This window comes from Onychostruthus taczanowskii, unplaced genomic scaffold (assembly GCF_017590055.1).
Source record: "Onychostruthus taczanowskii isolate IOZ18803 unplaced genomic scaffold, ASM1759005v1 scaffold14, whole genome shotgun sequence".
NCBI classification, from domain to species: Eukaryota; Metazoa; Chordata; class Aves; order Passeriformes; family Passeridae; genus Onychostruthus; species Onychostruthus taczanowskii.
This window is the reverse complement of record NW_024498573.1, coordinates 9,670,410-9,680,609: the sequence shown is the minus strand read 5'-3', so window position 1 is coordinate 9,680,609 and position 10,200 is coordinate 9,670,410.

Below are 10,200 nucleotides of genomic sequence, written 5' to 3'. Positions count from 1 at the left end.
ATAGTTTTTAATATCTTCTAATAATTAAAGAGGTTTCCCATTAGTTTCCCTTGGGGGTAGGGAAAAAATTAATCACCAACAAAAGAAAACATGTCTGCAGATTTAGTGGAGTTATTCTTTAAAGCTGGACTGTGTACCATGTGGTCAGGTCTCTTGTCTATCACAGAGGCTCCACATATTCTTAAATTGACAGTTTGAAGAACTTTGGATTTGTTTTATTAAGTGTTGATGTGGTGATCATTTCTTACTGTATTCTGTATTCAAACCAGGCTAGCTGACTACAGTAAAGAATGAAGCCTTTTTTTTTCTACCAGCATTAAAATTGTAGCAACTTTTCATAATTCCAGCCAGCATTACATACATATTAAACTCCCCAAATCCCATACCAAAATACAGCTCAGTGGTGCCTAAAAAGCAATGGAAGTTGATTTCACCTAGAAAAGAAAGTGTTTATTTGTAGCAGTCATTACTAGAAGTTATTCTCAATGCACTGAAACAAGAATATCAATTTACACCTCACACCTGCTTGTAAAGGTCTGTGATTTCTAGGAGCAGCATCCAAGTTTAGAAATGGCACTCAGAATACTGTCCAGCCAGAGTCTGAGTAGCCTGTGGAGTAAAACTGCTGTGCCTTGAATAAGCTTAGTGTACAAAGGCTCAGAAAATATCAATGCTGTGTAGTAACTTTGCTCTCATTAAGTCAGCTTGCTTTCCTTGAATTGCTGAATTTGTGTTTAAGAATTTTTCAATCTATGTCTGATTAATAACAGAAGCTCCAAAGGATCCAATTTGCTTTTAGTTGTGGTGAAGTTACAGTAGCACTGGCAAAGTGGTGCTGTGTGGCTTAAAACATCAATGCAAAGATTTTTTTGTTCATAAATATAACATGGAAAAGATTCCTCATTCTAAGAATTAATCTAAACTTCGATTTTTATTTTTTTTAATTTGCCTTTTTCAGTATTTTTGGTCCTTTGACGTGTGATTTGCTGTTCATTAGCATTCACATTAATTTGATTTTTCCTGAATATTTTTTTGTTCATAAATATAACATGGAAAAGATTCCTCATTCTAAGAATTAATCTAAACTTCGATTTTTATTTTTTTTAATTTGCCTCCTTTTTCAGTATTTTTGGTCCTTTGACGTGTGCATGAGCTGAGATTTGCTGTTCATTAGCGTTCACATTAATTTGATTTTTCCTGAACAGCCAGTTTGGCCCAGTTATAGATTGATGACACTCAGAACATGTTTTTGTGTCTCTGGGATGTGTGAGAAATAAAATAGGTGCAGAAGGCAGTGCAATTAATGATGGGCACTGCAGGCTGCCTGTGCTGAGACCCACAGTGTTCAGGGACAGGTGTTTCTGAAGAGCATTCTCTGCAGAGGGCAGAACTTGGAGCCTACACTTGGGAAAGTCCAGCTGGAAAATGTCCTGCTGTCCCTCAGACAAAGGTGAGGTATCCCGGGGTGTGGTGGGGAGGAGCATTCCCTTGCTCACCAGGTTTCCCACAGTAGCACTTGAGGTGACTCTGCAAAATGGGAATGGTGAGAATCCATGCCCCGGGTGACCTGTGGGGACACGCTGGGACAGAGGAACTGCTGCTTCTGCAGGCGGGGTCCTGGAGCAGCCGGTGCATCCCCAGGGGGTGTGGGAGAAAGGGTGACTTCTGTGGGCCCTCCACCAACACACGTCAGAAACAATCACAGAGCATAGGTTAACATCTGCTAAAAGTTGCTGGGAAACATGTATTACCAGGCAGAAGGCAGCAGGGGTCATGGTGTAAAGGATGCAATGTTTGTGAGCTGGCAGCACTCATGGTGCTGCTCAGGGCTACAGATTCCTCTTGGAGCCTTCACATGCTCCTGTTCAGCTTCTCCAGTGGGTTTAGGTGTACTGACTGTTCAGGCCTGTGTGTTCCTTGCTGCTCCCTGCTCCCACCACCCTCCTTTTGGGGCCATCTGGTCCCCGGGCTGAGCCCTGGGGCTGCCCTGGAGCTGTGTGGGTGCTGGAACAACAGGTCAGGAGTGTGGGTGATGGACAGATGAAAAGCCCTTTCCCTCTGCAAAGAACAGGAGTGATGACAAAAAGATTCAAGTGCACTGATTCACAAAAGCACTCAGTAGTCACACTAAACTTTGTGTCACAATTACCTTCTTAAATAGTGTACTGGGATGCTTGTTTTTTAATATATTAGGAGATGTAATGCACTAAGCTTGCTAGGACAGTGGGATTAATTAAGGAAGGATTGATGGACTCACAGTTTTGGATTTATAGCTTCTCACAGGGCTTTCATTCCTTGATATTAAACAGTTCATAATCACTTCTTTTCCATTGGATTCATATAAAGATTGAAAAACACAGTGGAGATGTCTTTAAATTATTCACCCCAGAGTTTTTGTCCTATATATCCATGTCATTGCCCTGATTTTAGGGGTGGACAGACAGAGGCATCCAGGTTTGCAGTGCTGTTGTGTCAGTCAGGAAGCCATTGGTGGGGCTGTGGGTGTGGACCATTCCTGGGCATTCCCCAATCTGAGTTTCAGGTATAAAACCACCTCTGCCCTCAGGTTTATCACACTAACATTATTCATAAGAAGAATCAAACACTGCACTGCTCGTGCTGCTTTCTTCAGATCTCAGTTCCCTAAAGATGTCTCATCCAAATGCAGTCCCAAGCCAGAACTACGGGACGTGGATCTTCACAAATGTGATTAACTTCACTAGTGTGAGTCGTCCCATTGGGATTCTTCACCATAGTACAGATAAATGTGTGTAATTGAAGAATCAAGGCCTTAGGCTGTGAGAAGTGAAGAAATCACAGCTTGAGTTACTGTATCTGCAGCTTCTTTGTGGGAGGTTTTGTATTAATAGTCAATTAATTCAGTGTGTCAAATAAATAAAGCTTTAAATATTTAGAGATTAGGAGGTGCCTAATAAAAAATTTACAGGAAGAAAGGAAGATTCCCTGATCACTACAGGGGCATTGAAATATTCAAAATAAAATAGGTAGGATAATGTAGACAGTTAAATACTTCACATTTAACATGTCAAGAGTCTGTGAGAATAGCTTTTGATGTATATAAAAATGCACCAGGAGAGGAAGAGACTTCTCATCTGGCCAGACTTCCCAACCTGTGTTTTTATTTGAGGTTTTTACTGTTTGTGGAAGCTGTCCCAGGCAAATACTATGCCTTATTTGTTTGGAATTGTTTTCTGGAAGAGGAAAGGTGTAACCAGCAGGCAATCTGCTGTAATGTGTGAGTTGGCAAGGCAGGTTCTGCACCTCAGCTTTGGATGGGGCTCCATGGTGAGAGGCTGGTTGGACTGTGAGTGAGAAACAGTGACCAGAGACTCTGGGTGAGTGGGCAGCATTTGTGTGAGCAGAGCCAACACTCTGTTTAATTTATGGTTTAAGTATTAAAACAATCATCTGACCTCCTCTCCCTGATTTTGTTCATCTTTCTAATGGAGGAGCTTCAGCAGGGTACGGAATGTGCGTGTCCTGTGTTGTCATGCTGACAATGGATCACAGGCCCTCCTCAGCACACCCAGCTTCTGTAGAAGTGTAAACTGTATAAACCCTTGGACCCAGCCTTGGGCCATAGGAACACCCTGTAGCTAGAGCAGTAAATTATTTAGGAGGTGATCTTTTTATTTCATTAAAGTTTTGGGGATAAAACCAGTCCAAAACTAGAAGACCAGCAAAGAATTTGTGTTATTGCAGGCAAGTGGACAGTTTTGTTGAATATGAATGTTCACAGGTAATCTCTGGAAATCTCTTCATATTAATGATGGTGAAAGAGGTGAGAGGAAAAGGAGCTAAATCTAAAAAAAAATTAAATATGTAGAATCAATGAACAAACCCCATTATCGGGATGCTGCACTGCTTTGCTGTGCATTCAAAGGATATGAGTCTTCTAGAAAATAATTTATCTTGGATTATGTGTGTGTATGTACATAGGAGAGAGCTATTTGAGCTTTTATAGAAACTTTAGGTAGTGTTTGAAAATAAATGGGCTTTAGGATTTGAGGAGTTTTTTTGCTTAGCATTGTTACTGCACCTTGAGTTCATCTCAGAGCTCAGCCACCATGAGCAGAGAACAAAAAAAAAGGCAGAACTTTTTAGACTTTCTGATAATGACTGTAATTAGCATCACAAGCTATAGAAATTGTGATATTCCCTAAAGGTTTCTTGTCATTATCCTCGGTTTCTGCATTGAAAATAAAGATTTTTAAGAGAGGGTATCTTCTGTATTTGGTACTGTCCCACTAATGGTAACATTCAGCCTCCGTGACTGCGTGAATCCATTCTTAATGCTTGTGTCTGCTGTGGTCTGTGTGAAAGCTGTGTCCTGCCAGAAAGCAAACATGCTCCTCTCAAGCAGGAGATGTTGTTCAGCATCCAGAATGAGCCCTTTTTCATGATGTGGTCAAAGCACATAGCGTGGGATTTTCTGAGCTGGTGCAAATGTTACTAGAAGAAAGTTTGTTTTAAAATCCCACTATGTCAGTGTTTCAGTCAGGAGGTCAGTGAGGTCATAAAATAAATAATTTTTGCCCTTAAACAAGTGGCAGAGCTGGTTCACACTCCTGCAGTAAGGGAGATGTGTTTTGATGGCTCTGGTAACAGAGACTTGGCTGTAGAGGCTGTTCATGGTGAAGGTGGGCAGATGTCCCTGCCCCAGCCTCCACCTGTAGCACAGGGTGTTCAGCCCTCAGGCCCTAGAACTGAAAAGATCTTGTGTTTCTTCCCTTGTTTTTCAGTTTGGGTCATTAACCACCGTGTCTGATGCATTTCTAAGCTGAATAATTTTGACAGCTGCCAATTTGGTACACATACCATGGGCTGAGCTGGGAGCCACCAAGCTGGGGAGGATTCTGAAGCCTGAGCGGGGGCTCTACCTGGCACAGCAACAACCTCAGGCACAAAGGGGGTCCTAAATAGGTATTCATCAGGGAAAAATTGGTCAGTTGGTCAGAGAAAAGTCAGTTCAAACATCTCAGACCCACAGAGGTTTTATCCTGGATAAACCTCTGCTTGCAAAAACCATTGAACACATTCACAGTGCTTTCAAAGCCCTGTTGAACTTTTAACTGCTCAGCCTCAGTGTTAGATTATTAACTACACTGTTCATTATCATCACCATTTATTTATTACATAATTTTAAAAAAATATTTTCTGGGTTTTTTATATTTCTGTCAATTTTGAAATTGATTTGGATGTGACTAGAAGATTATGGGTTCAAAGGTTTGTCTAGAATTCTGCCAGATAACTGCAATGTCCAGTAAATCTAAATATTGTTGTTTTCTTACTTCGTGTTAGTTCTATCATTATGGGACTTGAAGGATTTTAATTCTGAAATATGATACTTCACACAGGCTGAGGCAAATTGTCTTCAATAAGTGACCAAAGTGGGAAGAAGGAAGAAATGCCATCTCCTCTGAATTAATTATGAACCACACAGCTCTTGCTATTATCTGTTTACACATTATTGGCCTTGTGATGTGCTGGTGAGAGATTTTCTTTCACTGTCTGGTCCAAACGTACATTAAGTCCAATTTCATTAAGAAGGCTGCTCGCCTGCCTTGTTGAAAGGGTCATTGTGTTAGTTATTACAGTGTTTTCTTTGTGCTGGCTTCCCCCAAATTCCAGTAACTATTTTGTAGAAAAGTTTGAAAGTGAACTTTTGATGCCTGTGAAAGCTGCTTCATTGACTTTATTGACTCCAGAGCCTGAAGTTCTTTATCCACAGAGATCTTTAAAAGGACACTAAAAAGTTTTAGCCAAAGCTTATAGAATTTGGTACTTATAGTATAGTTAAGTATTATAGACCCAATGCTGTTCCCATGGAGACCTAAAGGAATTTTTCCATTGAATTAAGTGGTAGCAAAGCATACCCTTTATTGAGTGGGAAAAGGACTGGACTGGAGAACTCCATTTGTTGTTCCCAGTTTCATTTGTGTGCTTTCTTTTCTGTATAAATAGCAAAATTAAATTTTAGGTACTTTCAGTGAAATTTTAGGTATTTTCATTGTGATTCATCTGCTTCAAGCTTGTGTTTGTGGCTAAGGGAGTGTGTTGTTCTAGGGTGATACCCCGTGGCAAGCAAAGGCAGAGCTCTCCTTTCACTCACTGCTGGTGTCTTTCCCTGCAGTCTGGGGTTGAAGAGTTTCAGTCTCCCACTCTCCTGCTCGGGAGAGGTCAGAGGTGCAGCTGGAGCAGCTGGCAGTGGTGGCAGTGCATCTCTCTCGGCTTCTGTGCCACCTGTTCTTGAGGACTTCATGGCAATTTGTGGAAACACCAACTTGTTGGTGCTGGAATTCCAATTGTTTACTTAATACTCACAGAAATCCCAGGTAGACTCATATTTAGGAAGAGTTTTCCCATGCTGGAAGTTTGGGATATTGCTCAAAGGGTTGTTGAAAGTCCCCGCTCCAGCCATGGCTTCCAGTGGGAGCTCTGCTGCAGGCACATGACCAGATCCTGCAGCTCTGGGGTATAAACTTACAGAAAAAAATAAAATTGAGGCCTCAGATTGTACAATACGGTGCTAAAAAGTGGTTTTGGTTGAAGCTGTGTCATTAAATCCTTGGCTACTGAAGTCAACAGATTTATGATTGACTTAACCAGAGTGAGGGTCTTGTCTATAATGGAGTCCTTTCATTTTGTCTCACTGAGATTCCTCTTGTTCTTTCTTAGTGCCTTATGACACATTCACTCCATCCTCGCCTCAAACAAAGAGAAATTATACTATCATGATCGCCCTTTAAATATTTTCTATTTGAGGACCTACTGAAAAAGCTCCAGAGGCAAATTCTTGGTTTAGAAGTTGCTATTTATGTCTAGACACATCTGAACGTTGTTATGCTTTGAATGTCCTGGATTGCTTGCTGCTTTCTTTGTAGAGATGGATGAGTCAAGAGAGAGAGTGCATTATTTTAAATTATCTTGAAATAAGCTTTAACCAGCTCAGGATTCTACTTGTTGCAACTGGCTCCCTTGATAAAAATACATAACAGAATAAGTGACACCAAGAGGAAAATTCTTATTTATTGGTGTTTTAAAGCAGAGCAGACACAGGTTCTCAATCCATGACATTGGATTCTGTTTGCATATTATTATTTGAATTATTATAGTGTCTCAGACTCCTGGATATGAGAAGGAGCCTACATGGGATCTACATAAACAAATCTAGTGCCTTGTCTTGACTCCAGAGGGCTTCCAGGACAGGTGTAAGGCAGGTGATGACAGGGAACAGTCAGGCACAGAAGGGAAATAAATAACAAAATCACAATTAGTGCCAAGAGAACTACTGGTCTCTTTTTGCTAACCAATTAACAAAAATGATCATAAATCACTAGTTAAGCTTGGCAATTTATATATTTCATTGAAAATATGCCCACCTGAAGTAGAAAGTCAAATTGCCCTCAGTGTGGTATTTCAGCTCCACAAGTAGGTTACACAATATAATTCTCACACACTGGGTGATCTCCACCTCTGTTTTTCTGCAGTTCTGCATTTCTAAAAGTATTGTAAAGCACCACAAGTTAAATTGCTGCTTGTTTCTGTTCTTTCCTGCAAACTGTATTTGCTTACCAAGCAGGTGAGAGTTATGAGGGTCAGCATGAAGAGCAGCCTGGCTCTCCAGCTGTACTGGTGCACATCCATCTGAAAAAGGATGGACTCACAGCTCTGAAATTACAGCTTCCTTGCTGTTTTGTAGGTATTTATCTCACAGCGTTCCTGGGTGGGTTATATTAACAAATACACCGTTCTCTAGGATTTTTATTTCATGAGAAACAGCTGCTCTGGGTCAATCACAAGACTTGTTTCTGAATTTGGTACAGGCAGGGCAGACTCACTGCAGTATTAGGAGGTAAAATGTTAGGCATGAACAGGTACAGACAGAACAGAACCATAGAATCATTTGGGTTGGAAAGCACCTTTTTAGTCATTGAGTCAAACTGTTAAAATCTCCATATCTGCCCTGGACCTCAGGGGTGGAGCTGCACAGACCCTGAGTGTCTGTTCTGGCTCTGGCATCCACACTCAGCTCAAATGGAATGTTTGGGCAGCATCTCCAGCAACATTTCATCCTTAAACCTGGCAAGATAGAGGCCAATGTGTACAGGAGAAGTGAAACTCTGGGTTTACATCACTTGAGAGACCACAAAATGTCATTAAATCTCTGCATATTAATTTATCCAGCTAAATTGTCTCACTGTTGACTGCATGCTGGGTAGCATTCATTTTCAAAGGATGAAGCAAATATTTCAAATGAATGATCAAAAGAATACTTTTCTCTTTTTTTATTCTGAGTATGGAGTCTATGAAACATTTATTCAGGAAATGAAGTATTAGGGCCTGACAGATATCTCTAGCGTCACTGAGTAAGCAGGTTATCTGGAGATTTCTAGTGCAAACAATCCTGCACTTTGATGAATACATCAGTAATTGCCATTACAAGGGGTTGAAAGCAATATTAGATTGAAGTTACAGTCGCTTCAGCAATTAAACTCTCAAAATTAAGTCGATTAAAATGAGAAATATCTTTTTTCATCTGTGCATTTCTTAGGCGAAGAATAACAGAGAATTGTGCTTTAGAGTGTAAATAATAATATTTTTGTTGAGCAAGGGGCTCAATGTACGGGAAATAGATTGATGCCTGGTGTCTTAGGAAATTCTGCAGGAGCATCTGTGAAATGCTGCAGTCCTACATGGTCACAGCTTATGTTTGTCCTTGATTTTCTGTATGACATTCATCTGGATTTTGACATTTTATTTTCACTCAGTGTTGTCGTCAAAATGATGCAGACCTTCTCTGTTAACTTAAGTGTTTGGGAGCTCTGAGACCTTAAATTGTAATTACATTGCTTCAAATGTCAGGTTCTTCAACATCATATCACTGGTGGTGATATAAACCTAAGCAGCTTAGGTGATATAAACCTAAGGAGCTTAATAGCTTCACGATGCCATATAATGTATGGGGAATCTCCCTGCACAGGGAACCTGATAGGGGACATCTGAGTCACGGTGACAGCTTCAACAAGCAGGCAGGAGGGGAAGGCAGGGAGGGTGTGATGAGCTCAGAGGAGGTGAGCTGATGATTTGCTATTTATAGATGCACAAAGAGGCTCAGAGACAGGAACTCCAGGCAGGGCCACTCTGCGCTTCGCCGCGAAAATGACTCCTCGTCAGAGCTGCGAGCAAACACAATTTGTGGCTGGCAGAGTCTCAGGGTGCCCTCGCTGGATGAACACATGGGCATGCCACAGCAGCAGCAGCTTTTGATGAGAGCCTGAAATACAGCACATTTTAGCAATTCACTGCTGAATTTTATCTTTCTGTTCCTTGGTGTGCTTTGTTTTTACGGGGAAAGAATGAAAGGATGCTGTGTATCCTCTACACCAAAAGCAGCCTCCTCTCATTATTTTAAACCGAAGGAGGGCCAATTTAGATTAGATATGAAGAAGGTTTGGTTTACAATGCAGGTGTTAAAATACTAGCACATGTTGCCCAGAGAGGTGGTGAGTCCATTGAAACATTTAAGGTCAGGCTGGACAGGGCTCTGAGCAACCAACATCATGTCACTGATGTCCCTGCTCATTGCAGGGGGGTTGGACTGGAAGACCTTGAACAGGTCTCTTCCAGCTCAAACTGTTCTATGATTATGATAGGGTACTATTCAAGAATTAATTATTCCAGTTTATTTACTGGAAGACTCTCTTCTCAGCCCGTTCTGGAAACTAGAGTTGTAGTGCTTAACTCCAGTAACCTTCTCTTCAAAGAAACATTGATGATTGCAAAAAACAGTTGTATCTAGCATCCCCCTCCCCTTCTACCAAAACCAAAGAGATCGTGTTGGTTTCAGTCACTTGGTAAAAGGGTGTTATGGTTTAGTGATTTCCTTAAAAATAAGGGCAGAAAGGGCAGACTGAGCTCAGAGTTCCAGCTAGAAGCCTCACAATCATTGCTTGGAGACCATGAGATGTAGCTGTGGCACTTTCCTAGACCATTTGTGTCCTAGGTAGGGCTAAAGAGTAGTTTGGGCCATTTTCAAGCCATGGTTTGGCCATGCCCCTCTGCCCAGGGAGGGGAAGGCTTTAATACTAAAGGAGACAGTGACCCTGTCCTAGCTACTCCCAGTTCCAGAGAGGGTCCAGCACCTTCTGTGCAGTCAGGGAGACACCCCCTTTTTTC